Raw genomic sequence first — 15,000 nt, 5'->3', positions numbered from 1 at the left:
TCTTTGCAGTACCAAGTTTTGGAGTGAGCATTGGAGTCCATTGATATGATCATGTCGTGGCTTTTGAACGTTTCTATTATAGTCTCCAACTTATTAATAAAATAGTTTAGCTCCATGGAAAATTGACAATAAACTGATACCAAATATAAGTTTACTTCATTATGTATTATATGTGCGCAAGCTATATGTTCGTCCGTAAACTGTTCGATTTTTGTGACAGTTATTTCCTGATTATATACAACTATAGCAGCTTTTGTATCTGTCACCTTATTACTTTGAACAACTCTTGCACCAAGTGAAGCGCAGCCTTTGACTTGTCCTTGGAATACGTATGGTTCTTGTATCAGACACACATCAATGCCTTGTTCCTCTACTTTTAATCTTAATTCGTATGATGCCGTCTGCGAACGGCCAACATTTATTTGAAAGAATTTTATCATTATGTATAATCTATTTTATTCTTTACGATTTCAGTTACTCTTAGATACTCCGGGCATCTCTTGTCACTTACAGTATGATGTGTGTCTTTCCTTTTAGCTCTTGTACAATTAGCGCAGACTGCAGATTTCTCTCTCTCTCTGAGCAATTGGTGCTTATATGGCCCGCCCCCCCCCCACAGTGTCCACAAGTGGGGGTCTTTTCCTTGCAGTGTTTAACACTGTGGCTTAAGCCTAGACAACGGAAGCACCTAGTCAAGGCTAAGTAATCATTAACCTTGTATGATCTCCAGTCAATATATAGTCGTTCTTGCTCCAAGAGTTTTCTTCTTATCTCTCCTGTCACCTCTATTACCCAGTTATTAGTATTTCTGGTTTTAACAAATGTGTTGTATCTGTATTTAACCCTGCTTTCATTTTCCTGCTTGGCGATTCCAAGTTTTCCAACATTCTTAGACCAAAATTGTTCCATAAACTGCTCCTTTGTGACCGACTTTTCTACGTCATATACTATCATACTGGGTCCAGTTTTCTTAGGCAAGCTCTGTTTTCAGCCCGCATTCATTGTCTTCTATTATCTGCTGGATCTTTTTTAATTTCGTTTCCACCTTCCGTTTCCACTAGAATGCCTCTGTCTCCCACCTTTCTCATTCTTTTAATCCTTATTTCTTTAATTAACGGATTCATTTTCTTTGTAAGTTTTTCTTTGACATCCTCACACGTTAAATTGTCCTTTTCATTTAAAGGCTTAACAATCATTACCGAAGAATTAGTCTTGAATCCGCTTTTTAGTGTTGTACGTTGGATAATTTCTTTTTTTTCTGTTTCAGATGCTGCTGTTCCGGACCATGGAGTGAACGCCACTTGAACATAGGACATCGAACTGATAGAATTTTTCGATGCCAGGTAAGTACACTTTAATTTTCTCTCTCAACGATACTCTCTTGTAATTTCCCTTCTAGTAGCACCCACTTAGACAATATGAACTTAATTGTATTCTTATGATTTTATTGTTTTTGTTTGAACGCATAATAGAAAACTACTTGTGTAATAAAATATTATATTTTTAAATGGAATATTTTAGAATATTCGCTTCCGATCGCAAAGTCAACAGGCATATCGTTTTTTATATGTTTTTTCTGGAAAACATATCGCGACACAAATTATCCTGTCGTATAAAAACACGCTCGAAATATAAACAATTAACGGTGTCGCAAACCGTTCCGCCGAATAATTATATTTTTCTTGAGCATGCGCGGCTTCTCACGGGCGCCTCGTTTCGCCAATAATCATCGTGATTGCCAGCTCGCGCATGCTTTCTAACAGCCGTTGTTCTGTCAAATTTGACAGCGGCCAATTACGCGTAATACGCTCAGGTCACCTCGCGCAACTTTAAAAAGACGCAAAATTATTGGCGCGTCACACGAAGGTGGGCTCCGCTCCGGAAATTATAATGAGGAGCTCTCACCCCGCTTGCCAGCTTTATCGCTTTTCCGTCGTGAAAACATATCGCAAACCGCTTATCAGATAAACCGCAAAATTCGTTGACGACCGCCGCTATTCCGCACTTTGATTTTTGATTCCGATTTCACTGTAAAGATAATTAAGGTTTTGTAATAAGTTGTTATAGTATTTTGTCAATACGTGTGTGATATTATTAAAGTCTTTGTTTTACAAAAAAGTGACTCAGCCTTTGTGCAGCGCGATCCTTTGTTCACGCAGCGCGTTCGCGAACATATTTCTGGTCCTTCGAGCCGGAGACTTCTCGCCGGCACCCGCAAGTTTGTGAACGTGACTTCGTGTAGTTCGTGGGCGCTCTTAGTTCACCATGGATGTGAACACGTTGATCGACTGTCAACGTGAGATCCAGGTCCGCATTTCACGTTCCGTGGAATATTTGAAGAAGCTGGGCACCACCAACATCACCGCCAGTGCCGTATCCACACGCACCAGAATCTTAGATCAGCTGTGGACGAAATTCGAGACACAGCATGATCTCATTCGAGCGGCTCTGAAAGAAAAATTTTGCGAGAGCGATTACTACAAGTCGGAGTTACATGGCGATACGGAAAATCTGTACGTTGCACAACGCAGTACTTTAGATAGTTATACCGAACATTTTCGGAAGCCGAACGTGTCTCCATCCGTCGACGTCGCATCAAAGTCTTCGCTGCCGCGCATCAAGTTGCCGCCGTTCTCTGGCGCCTACGCTGACTGGCCATCCTTTCGCGATCTCTTCCTGTCAGTCGTTGAGCAGCAATTCAATCTCGAACATTGAGCGCCTTCATCACCTCCGCTCGTGTCTGACAGGTCCGGCTGAAAAGTTGATAAAGTCACTACCTGTCACGAGTGACAACTACGATCGCGCTTGGGCAATCTTGGACAAGCACTACAATAACAAAAGAGAGTTGATCCGCTCCAACTTGCCACGTTTACCGCCGTGCCAAAGATGAAGGGAGATACCGCCGAGGAGCTGAGCCGCATTCACAACGCTGTCACCGCCGCAGTCAACGCACAGGAAGAGCATCGGACGTCCTATCAACTCGCACGGGATGGATCTGTTCAACCACATGGTCGTCGAATTGTTCGACGCACGCACTCGTCTCGAATGGGAGTCAACCACTTCAGACCCCACCCGAACCACCACGGAACGAGGCACTTCTCGACTTCATTAGTCGACGGATCTTGACACTCAACGCCGCACGACCGAGGAGTGTCACAAAGGGATCTGGAGAGACATCACGATTCGTCAAAGCGCACGTCACGAAGCACCAAGGCACAGATTCACCTCAGTGTTGTACTGTGCCGTGAAAACCATACACTGATGACGTGCAAGGGCTTCAAGGCCAAGACCGCGGTTGAGCGGAAAACGTTCGTGGAGGCCAACCGACTGTGCTTCAACTGCCTAGGCAATCATTTCCTAGCACGGTGTCAGTCAAAAAGGAACTGCCTCACGTGCAACGCGCGGACACCACACCATGCTGCACGGGGGCAGCCACATCAACACCATCTGCTGAGGCCACTTCACTTGCCACCACACTGGCCACGGCACGGCAAACTGAAACACACAAGGCCGTCCTCCTCGCAACCGCTCGCGTCAAGATCGCTGATCGCTACGGATCACCACACGAGGTTCGAGTCTTGATAGACCAGTGCTCCGAGGTGTCCATCATCTCTGAGGGCACTGGCTCAGCGTCTTCGGCTGCCTCGAGCTTCAACAGATCTGTCCATCTTTGGCATCGGAGGGACTCGCTCTGGATCAGCGCGTGGCAAGGTCACGCTAGACATCACATCTGACGTGACCAATGTCGAGCTCCGCGTGGTTGCTTTTGTGCTGCCTCGCATCTCATTGCAGCAAGGCACCTCTCAACGCGAAGATCGTAGCTGGCCTCACATCCAAGGACTTCGGACTGGCCGACCCGCGCTTCCTGGACGACGATCCTGCGGAGTTACTTCTTGGAGCAGAAGTTTACGCATTGATCCTCGAGGAAGGTCTTCGCAAGGGCGGATCACGGATGCCGATCGCCCAACAGACGAGCTTAGGATGGATCCTGTCCGGGGGCTACGATGCAGTAGCAACCGAAGGACATCGCAGCACGTTCCAGTGCACCGCAGACCACGACCTCGCTGACATGGTTCGACGCTTCTGGGAGCAGGAACACGAGCCAGTGGCTGGGACACCGCTACCGCCGATGAAGCCAGATGCGAGGACATCTACGTGCGCACGGTCACACGCACGTCCAGTGGACGATACATGGTGAGGCTGCCATTTACTTCACCGCCGCCGACATCGCTCAGCGAGACTCGTCGACCTGCTGAACGCCTACTGGATGCCATGGAGCGGAAAGGAGCACGAGATCGTCGTTTCGGTGACCTCTATCTGAGACTTCATGGAGGAATACGGGAACCCTACAACATATGGAGAAGGTTAGCTACAATTTACAACAACTTGGCAGCCCCAGGTGTTACTTACCGCATCACGGGGTCCTCAAGGAGTCAAGCACGACCACGAAAGCTCAGGGTCGTGTTCAACGGCTCCCAGCGCACACGGTCCGGAGAGTCGCTGAACGCACACCTCCTCACTGGAGCCAATCTCTTGCCAGCACTCGCTGACGTCCTACTTTCGTTGGCGTTGGCATCGGTTCGTGCTCGTCACGGACATCGAGAAAATGTACCGACAAATCCTCGTGCATCCGGAGGACTGTCGCCTGCAAACTATCCTGTGGCGCCACACAACAGCTCTGACGACGTCCACGAGGACGAGCTGAGGACCGTGACCTATGGGCTAGCGTGTGCACCCTTCCTCGCCATCAGGACTCTTCATCAAACTCGCAGCAGACGAAGAGGCACGATATCCACGCGGAGTCAAGGCACTGCGACACGACTGCTACGTCGACGACGTGGTCACCGGCGCCGATAGCTTGGAAGATGCTATCGACCTTCAGCAGGAAACTACGGAGTCTTTGCACGGCGGGCGGATTTCCTTTGAGAAAGTGGGCCGCCAACGATCCTCAGGTGCTCACAGGAATTCCACCAGAAACATCAGCTGCAACGTGGGCCGCACTCATGGGAAGAAGAGAGTCACGCTACCCTGGGCCTCCGATGGCATCCTCAAGGCGATTGGGTTCTCCTTCTCAATTCGTCCACGTCCAGTCACTGATCTCACAAAGCGACGAGTTCTAGCCGAAACGGCTCGGCTCTTTGATTCCGATGGTTTGGCTCGCGCCTGTCGTCATCAGAGCCAAAATCCTGATCCAGACGACGTGGCTTCAACGGCTGGATTGGGACTCTCCGCTGCCTGATCAGAGACGCACAACCGCTGGAGGCAGTTGTTGGATCAGCTTCCTCTATGGATAACATTCGTGTAACTCGCTGCTGCTCAACACCGGGACGACCATTCGCAACTGCAGCTCCATGGGTTTGCCGACGCTTCAGAGCGAGGATACGCCGCCGTGGTGTACATCCGCAACGCTGCAACAGAAAAAACGTCAATCAACCTATTGATGGCGAAAATCGAAGGTCGCGCCTGTCAAGCAGGTGTCGTTACCATCGCTTGGAACGTCTGTGCAGCACTCTACTTACCACGCTCATGCTCCACGTGCGCGCTACTCTCGGTTTGACAACGACGCCGGTGCATCTGTGGTCAGATTCAAAGGGGTCACACTTCATTGGAATCCGCGGACACAGCACTCGTTGGAAAACCTTCGTCGCCAACCGAGTATCTCAGATCCAGACCCTGTCTTCCAGACGCTTCAAGGAGACACGTCGCTGGACGAGAGAATCTGCAGATTGCGCATCGCGCGGTTGTACTCCTGCTGAATTATCAATCATGAGTTGTGGTGGACAGGACCCTACCTGGCTCTCAGGGAACGAGACTGCATGGCCGGGTTTCAAACATCGACGTCCCAGAGGATGACCTCCCGGAGCAGCGAGCCACCGGTCTGGTAATCAAAGGCACCGGTCTCGGCAGAACCTGACCCTCCTCCTCCTATTCCAGACGCTGCACAGGCTGCTGCGGGTTACGGCATGGTGTCGGCGATGGCTCAATAAGGCGAGACGTGACGCCATACCTGGCCGTCTATTGCATCCGGACGAGCTGGACGTCGCCTTATTTCGATGGCTGCGAGTGGTGCAGGCGCTCCACTTCCTACGGACGTAGCTGCGGCTTCTGCTGGACGCACTAGCCCACCACGAAGCCACCTAGCGATGTTGAGTCCGGTCCTCGATGATCAAGGCGTGCTGCGCGTCGGGAGGACGTACTCAAACATGCTCAGCTACCACACTCGACGAGAAACATCCAATGATCATCCCGGCGGCATCATGGTTGACTCGGCTGGTGATCGATTCCTGCCACCGACGGGACGCTGCACGGAGGTGTGCAAACTGACTCTCGGCCTGCTCCGCCTGCGCTTCTGGGTGCCTCGAGGAAGGACTACCGTCAAACAGCAGCTTACACCGATGCATAACCTGCACTCGAGGCGCGCGCCGCACACCACAGCCTCCGATGGGTAACCTTCCTCGGGGAGCGAGTAACGCCAACTCGACCGTTACCAGCACCGGCTTGGACTACGCGTGACCAAATCCTCCTCCGGACCAGCAAGGGGCGTGGACACCGTGCGCACAAGGGGTACACATCGCAGTCTTCGTCTGCTTCTGGTCAAAGGCCGTTCACTTAGAAGTCGTCTCAGGACTACACCTCGGAGGCCTTCACGCCGCTCTGCGCCGCTTCGTCTCCCGCAGGGGGCCTGTGTGCTGAGATCTACAGCGAACTTGTGGCACGACTTTTCATCGGAGCAGATCGGACGCTGCGAGGTCTCTTCAACGCAAGCGACAGCCGAAGGTCAAAGTGTCATCCTTGCCGCCACCGCTCAAGAATCCGCTGGCACTTCAACCCGCCAGCGGCCCCCGCATTTTGGTGGTTTATGGGAGGCCGCCGTAAAAGTCGAACCAAGTTCCACCTCCGTCGGGTGATCGGCGCGACCACCCTCACGTTCGAGGAGTTGATCACACTCCTTGCACAAATTGAAGCCTGTCTTAAACTCACGTCCGTTGCAGGCACTCTCAGATGATCCAGAGGACGTTTTCGGCGCTGACCCCCGGTCACTTCCTCATCGGGACACCGACTCCTCGCCTTGTCAGAACCGTCATTGACAGAGCAGACGGTGTCCACCTTGTCACGTTGGCGTCATCTGCAGCGGATGAGGATCACTTCTGGCAAGCGATGGTCATCCGAATACATGCACGGACTCGCCCCACGCACCAAGTGGCTCAAGGATGCACCTGCACCCCACGTCGGCGATCTCGCCTCGTTCGCGTCCGAGATCAACCCCCCCGAAACCGATGGCCCCTCGCTCGCATATCGCGTTTGCATCCCGGGGGACGATGGAGTTACACGCGTAGTGACGATCCGAACGGCCACGTCCGAGCTCGATGCGCCCACTCGTCAAGCTCGTGTTTCTTCCGGGCGTGAACGACGTTCCTACACCGCACGTTGACGCATAGCATCACTCACTACACGATCATCACGTCATGCACCATATCAACTGTCACGCTTCACTCATTTTCACTCACCACCTCACTATAACACTTGTCTCGTTTTCACCGCTCACTGCATCGGTCCACTCGCCGTTCACATCTGCCACATACTTTCGCCGTTTCAGCTGATCGATTCGCAACACGTGATCACCACGTGTTTCCGCGGCTCAGCTGATCGATTCACTTTACACGCGATCATCACGTGAACCTCGCCGCGCCGGCGCGCCTGCCCCACCATCGATCACTAATCGACTTGCGATTCCGCGACCGAAATACCCACAATATGTTGTCACTGTGCGACAAGGCGGGGCGGGAATGTTTGAAAACGCATAATAGAAACTACTTGTGTAATAAAATATATATTTTAAATGGGATATTCTAGAATATTCGCTTTCCGATCGCAAGTCAACAGGCATTATCGTTTTTTATATGTTTTTTTCTGGAAAACATATCGCGACACAAATTATCCTGTCGTATAAAAACACGCTCGAAATATAAACAATTAACGGTGTCGCAACCGTTCCGCCGAATAATTATATTTTCTTGAGCATAGCGCGGCTTCTCACGGGCGCCTCGTTTCGCCAAATAATCATCGTGATTGCCAGCTCGCGCATGCTTTCTAACAGCCGTTGTTCTGTCAAATTTGACAGCGGCCAATTACGCGTAATACGCTCAGGTCACCTCGCGCAACTTTAAAAAGACGCAAAATATTGGCGCGTCACACGAAGGTGGGCTCCGCTCCGGAAATTATAAATGAGGAGCTCTCACCCCGCTTGCCAGCTTTATCGCTGTTTCCGTCGTGAAAAAACATATCGCAAACCGCTTATCAGATAACGCAAAAAGTTCGTTGACGACCGCCGCTATTCCGCACTTTGATTTTTGATTCCGATTTCACTGTAAAGATAATTAAGGTTTTGTATAGTTGTTATAGTATTTTGTCAATACGTGTGTGATATTATTAAAGTCTTTGTTTTTACAAAAAGTGACTCAGCCTTTGTTGCAGCGCGATCCTTTGTTCACGCAGCGCGTTCGCGAACAGTTTTCATTAAAGAGAAACTCTTCTAGAGCTACTCTTTCAGATCTCACTTCTTCTAGCGTAACTTCCTTGTCGTCCTTTTCAACTTTCGGTGAGCCTTTTTGTTCCAGTTTCTCTCTTTCCACACTATTCGCACTGCTTTTTTGAACAGGTTCAGGAAAAATAAATACATCATTATCATCAGTTTCTCTGGTATTTTTTGAACTGGGGCGTTTTGTCGTTTTTTTTCAGCCGGAGAGTCGTATGCCTCCTCACCTTGTTCAAGCAAAGCGCTAAAGCAAGGCCTATTTATTCCTCCAGTTATTATTTTCGCCGATGGTGGTGGTGATCTGGGAATAGACTCCCTTCTCTTGAACGGGTCCTGTTCTTTATCTCCGGGTTTGTGTTTCATCGTTAACTTTGGTTTGAGTGTATTTTTAGTTTTTTCATTTTTCTCCATTTTTCATCCCACGAGTATGGTAGGAACAAGTATCAAGTGATTCAGAGCCTCCATGATATCACCAAGCCTAGCTACTCTGGGGGGTCGGCAGGTACCCCAGAGGGAACGTTTGCGACCGCGCTGTTTCACGTCTTCGTGGCCAAGCAGCCATCGGCACGTTGCCTTACACCTTGGCTTAAGACGTTTGGTGCATTCTTAGTCTGTCCTCTCCTTCCAAACTCATCCGGCAAGGTTGAACCTACCAGGGGCATAACCCCCGCCGGCATGACTTCGAAGGTGTGTTCGCGTCGCATGCCCTAACATGCTCCTTCTCACTCCAATGCGCTCCAATACGTTCGTGTCACCGGAAACAAGATGGCGACTAGATGTTCGCGTCACGTTAGAGCATACTCTAAGGAGCAATTAGGAGCACGCTCTATTTTGCCTCACCTCAGAAGGTGGTGCATTGTGGGGCTATTTTATCGCGCATGCGTGTGAAGCTTGTACTGTAAACAGTATCCACTGCTCAAGAGTCGGGAAGATCAATAACCTCGCTTTTATTATTCGGCTACGCCGTTACTGTCTTGATATTTCACAATGGAAACTTCTTTTAAGTATTCAGGTAAGAATTTTATATATGATGTCTGATTACTTAAATACTCATAATCTTTTTATATTTTACTTAATTAACTAAAAATAAATTCTAAGAGATAGATTAAATGATTTATTCTAAGATAATTTAAATTGCATAAATTTGTACTATATTAATAGTTTTATTTTTCAGCTGTGAAACCTAAACTGGTATCATTAAAATTAATTAAGCCTCCCCAGACTTTTGCGTGTACTTCTGTTGTAACTGCTACAACAAACTCGACACAGTTCCTAACCACAACTGCGCCTTTGGATTCTGTACTGAATAAAATAAGTTTTTCTACAATTCAACCTCAGACTATAATCCACGAGAGTTCCTTATGTGACGTGCCTGTACAAGATCTATGCAGTACACACCTACAACTTTGTCGTTCACTAGACGCTTCAATTGTGAATGTTTACTAAAACTCACGCAAGGTCTTCTGAAATTCAGCCTAAGATTAAAGTTCCATAACGGGTAACGGGGAATCAGGGTTCGATTCCGGAGAGGGGAGCCTGAGAAACGGCTACCACATCCAAGGAAGGCAGCAGGCGCGCAAATTACCCACTCCCGGCACGGGGAGGTAGTGACGAAAAATAACGATACGGGACTCATCCGAGGCCCCGTAATCGGAATGAGTACACTTTAAATCCTTTAACGAGGATCCATTGGAGGGCAAGTCTGGTGCCAGCAGCCGCGGTAATTCCAGCTCCAATAGCGTATATAAAGTTGTTGCGGTTAAAAAGCTCGTAGTTGAATCTGTGTCGCACACCGTCGGTTCACCGCTCGCGGTGTTTAACTGGCGTTATGTGGGACGTCCTACCGGTGGGCTTAGCCTCGCGAGGAGCGGCCCAACTAATATCCCGTCGCGGTGCTCTTTACTGAGTGTCGAGTCGGGCCGGTACGTTTACTTTGAACAAATTAGAGTGCTTAAAGCAGGCTACCTTCGCCTGAATACTGCGTGCATGGAATAAATGGAATAGGACCTCGGATCTATTTTGTTGGTTTTCGGAACCCCGAGGTAATGATTAATAGGGGACAGATGGGGGCATTCGTATTGCGACGTTAGAGGTGAAATTCTTGGATCGTCGCAAGACGACAGAAGCGAAAGCATTTGCCAAAAATGTTTTCATTAATCAAGAACGAAAGTTAGAGGTTCGAAGGCGGTCAGATACCGCCCTAGTTCTAACCATAAACGATGCCAGCTAGCGATCCGCCGAAGTTCCTCCGATGACTCGGCGGGCAGCTTCCGGGAAACCAAGCTTTTGGGTTCCGGGGGAAGTATGGTTGCAAAGCTGAAACTTAAAGGAATTGACGGAAGGGCACCACCAGGAGTGGAGCCTGCGGCTTAATTTGACTCAACACGGGAAACTTCACCAGGCCCAGACACCGGAAGGATTGACAGATTGATAGCTCTTTCTTGATTCGGTGTGGTGGTGGTGCATGGCCGTTCTTAGTTGGTGGAGCGATTTGTCTGGTTAATTCCGATAACGAACTGAGACTCTAGCCTGCTAAATAAGCGTACCTTATGGTATTGCGAAGGCCCCCGGCTTTGGCTGGCGGGTTTTTACTACCAACGTACAAACAAATCTTCTTAGAGGGACAGGCGGCTTCTAGCCGCACGAGATTGAGCAATAACAGGTCTGTGATGCCCTTAGATTTTCTGGGCCGCACGCGCGCTACACTGAAGGAATCAGCGTGTGTTCCCTGGCCGAAAGGCCCGGGTAACCCGCTGAACCTCCTTCGTGCTAGGGATTGGGGCTTGCAATTGTTCCCCATGAACGAGGAATTCCCAGTAAGCGCGAGTCATAAGCTCGCGTTGATTACGTCCCTGCCCTTTGTACACACCGCCCGTCGCTACTACCGATTGAATGATTTAGTGAGGTCTTCGGACTGGTGCGCGGCAATGTCTCGGCATTGCCGATGTTGCCGGGAAGATGACCAAACTTGATCATTTAGAGGAAGTAAAAGTCGTAACAAGGTTTCCGTAGGTGAACCTGCGGAAGGATCATTAACGTTCCGAGGTCCTGCTCTGCGTCGAGAGTCCTCTCTTTTGGGAGAGACGCGCGCTCGCAGCAGTCGGCGACTGAATGGACGCGCTGAAAAGGCGCTCTCAGAGATAAAGAAAATAACGGATTTGACGGAATTTGTGTTGTGTTTTGATATAACGACGGACGCCGTCGCGCCTCTCTGACCGAAGTAGTCGGCAAGCAGAGCAGCGCGCCCGGCGGTGGTTCGACGACGATTCGGAGCGAGACGCTTCGCGATCACGCTCGTGTGTGTGCCATTCTCCGGCCACACACACACACAGAGCGTCGATTCGGCGTTGAGCGCGAACCGGTGGTAACCTATTGCCCGCGCACGCGTGTGTGCAGCACCCACGACGTTCGTCGACGCGCGCCCTCCCCGTTGTCGCGGGGCAGCGGTCAGCGTGCCGAGAACACACGGTGTGCGACCGCGAGTGCCGAGCGAGAGGACCCCCATATATTATTATAATATATATATATAACACAGAGAAGGGATCGATGATATTTCGACCAATCTGTCAACTGTGTCGGTCCGACGGTTTCTTCAAAGAGCTTCCGCCCCGGCTCTCCCGTTGCGGGAGAGACGCTCCGAACGAGAAACACACAACTCTATCTTTGTGCCGTAGCCTTCCCTGGCGGGAAGCGGCGGTCCGCGCGCGTCCTCGGACGCGCGCGGACAGGCTGATCAAGAGCCACCACGATTATTCTCTCTCTCTCTCTCTCGTCCGAGAGAAGAGACCACGATGGTTGAACGAGAAGCGCGTTTCTTCGCGAACGCAAAAATTTCGAACGATTACCCTGAACGGTGGATCACTTGGCTCGTGGGTCGATGAAGAACGCAGCTAATTGCGCGTCAACTTGTGAACTGCAGGACACATGAACATCGACATTTCGAACGCACATTGCGGTCCACGGATACAATTCCCGGACCACGCCTGGCTGAGGGTCGTTTTAGTACCCCTAAACTGCTTGCGCCCGAAAAGCGCGCAACGGCCACGACGCGGGCGACCAGAGAATGGCGCGCGCGTCGCCTGTGCCCTGTGCAACGCTTACAATGGGCGTACGAGCGATCGTTGGACGTTCGCCCGATGTGTCTGTGCCGCGCCGACCGGCCGCGGTGCAAATCCTGGCGTCGTCTGAAATGACACACCGAAATAATAATAATAATGAGGAGGAGAAGCGCACAAGCGTGTAAAACGTTGGCGAACGCGCGCCCAGAGAATGCTGCGCGAATTAAGAGGGGGGAGCGTGTTTGTGTATCCAAGTCGTGTGTGTACGCGAGAGCCGAGGAGAAATGGGATGAGAGTAAGAGCGCGCGCGAAGGGAGCAACAAACGGCCAAAAAAGGGTCAGGACAGTGAATGACACCGCTTTCCCTAGAGCGGCGCGTGCGTCGTTGTCTCCCGAAAGTAGGTAGCGCTTGTCTCACCGCCTTTCCTCTCCGTACATCACACAGACTGACCGGACTGCTCTCGCACTCTGTGCCGCGTCTCTCGGTGCGATAGCGCTCGCGCGTCTTATGCCGAGGCGCCCTTGCCCGCACACATAACGGTATTACGGAGAAATATACGGCGCGTCGTCGTCCGGCGGAGAGAGCATTCATAATCCTTTACCTCTTTACGGAGAAGGGTTTTGAATCGCGAGCCCGACCGCGTGTCCGAGTCCACGAAATTTTCGTAAAGCGAAAAAAGGGGACCGGCGCGCCGCGTCGTGTACTCGTCGAATCGATTCCGCCCGAATTTCGTATATAAAAGAGAAGGGAGAGCCGAGAATCTCGAACCCCGCGATATATCGTCTCCATTACCACCAACGAGTGTGTGTGCGGTTAGCGCCCCGGCGATTTGCCTTCTCGCGTATTTCGTGTGCTGCCGCTGCTGCTCTCTCGTTCGACGCTCTCTCTCTCTCCCTCTTATAATATATATTATAGAGGAGAGACGACGATGAGCGACGCGGAGGAGGCAAACGGCTACGAAAACTCACTATGCGACGACCTCAGAGCAGGCGAGATTACCCGCTGAATTTAAGCATATTATTAAGCGGAGGAAAAGAAACTAACCAGGATGTCCTTAGTAGCGGCGAGCGAACAGGAAAGAGCCCAGCACCGAATCCCGCGGTTCCGCCGCAGGGAAATGTGGTGTTTGGGAGGATCCGCTTATCCCGAGGTGCCGCGTCGCGTCCAAGTCCATCTTGAATGGGGCCACTTACCCGTAGAGGGTGCCAGGCCCGTAGCGACCGGTGCGCGCCTCGGGAGGATCTCTCCTTAGAGTCGGGTTGCTTGAGAGTGCAGCTCTAAGTGGGTGGTAAACTCCATCTAAGGCTAAATACGACCACGAGACCGATAGCGAACAAGTACCGTGAGGGAAAGTTGAAAAGAACTTTGAAGAGAGAGTTCAAAAGTACGTGAAACCGTTCAGGGGTAAACCTAAGAAACCCAAAAGATCGAACGGAGAGATTCATCGTCAGCGGCGCTGGCTTCGCGTCGGTCGGCGATGTCCCGCGGAGTCCTTGCGGCTCACGCGCGGGCACGCTACCGTGCGCCGATGTCCGGCGCTCGTCCGTCGTGCACTTCTCTCCCCAAGTAGAACGTCGCGACCCGCTGGGTGTCGGTCTACGGCCCGGGTGCGGTGTCTGTCGCGTCGCCGGTTTAAAACGGCACGCGACAAAACCCTCGGTCGCCCGGCCGGCTGCTCGGCGGTACGCGCAAGGTATCAGGCCGCACTATTCACGGTGCGTCGAGACCGTCGCAAGCGCGCGCCACGGTACTCGGAGGTTACGGACTTTGCGCCGTCCCCGGTCCTGGCCCGCTGTTGGTTACAGTACGGTACACCTTCGACAGGACTGCGAACGTCTCCCGCGGTCTCGCGGGAGACCGATACCGGTCGGCGACGCTACTGCTTTGGGTACTCTTAGGACCCGTCTTGAAACACGGACCAAGGAGTCTAACATGTACGCGAGTCATTGGGACTTGTCGCGAGACCTAAAGGCGTAATGAAAGTGAAGGTCGGCCCTGGGCGTCGACCTAGGGAGGATGGGCCGCGTCGCGATGCGGCCTCGCACTCCCGGGGCGTCTCGTTCTCATCGCGAGAAGAGGCGCACCCAGAGCGTACACGTTGGGACCCGAAAGATGGTGAACTATGCCTGGTCAGGACGAAGTCAGGGGAAACCCTGATGGAGGTCCGTAGCGATTCTGACGTGCAAATCGATCGTCGGAACTGGGTATAGGGGCGAAAGACTAATCGAACCATCTAGTAGCTGGTTCCCTCCGAAGTTTCCCTCAGGATAGCTGGCACTCGGCCGTTCCGCACGGAACGCGCGCGAGTCTCATCTGGTAAAGCGAATGATTAGAGGCCTTGGGGCCGAAACGACCTCAACCTATTCTCAAACTTTAAATGGGTGAGATCTCTGGCTTTCTTGAAT

General features: G+C 51.4%; 1 non-coding gene and 2 pseudogenes across 1 annotated transcript; all 3 read left to right on the top strand.

The window, feature by feature from the left end:
* The first annotated feature begins 9,722 nt into the window (after positions 1 to 9,722).
* On the top strand, positions 9,723 to 11,564 carry LOC146719616 (small subunit ribosomal RNA; annotated as a pseudogene).
* Positions 11,565 to 12,378: 814 nt separating this feature from the next.
* LOC146719615 (5.8S ribosomal RNA) lies at positions 12,379 to 12,533 on the top strand. The gene has a single exon (XR_014926459.1). It is a non-coding gene; the product is annotated as a 5.8S ribosomal RNA (ribosomal RNA).
* A 1,037-nt stretch (positions 12,534 to 13,570) lies between these two features.
* The window catches only part of LOC146719614 (large subunit ribosomal RNA), a 4,844-nt pseudogene continuing 3,414 nt past the window's right edge, over positions 13,571 to 15,000 (top strand).

Source organism: Nylanderia fulva, unplaced genomic scaffold (genome assembly GCF_048542155.1).
Source record: "Nylanderia fulva isolate GAGA-0341 unplaced genomic scaffold, ASM4854215v1 Scaffold911, whole genome shotgun sequence".
In the NCBI taxonomy this organism is placed as follows: domain Eukaryota; kingdom Metazoa; phylum Arthropoda; class Insecta; order Hymenoptera; family Formicidae; genus Nylanderia; species Nylanderia fulva.
Note: the sequence above shows the minus strand (reverse complement) of the source record. Positions and strands in the feature narration are given on the sequence as shown.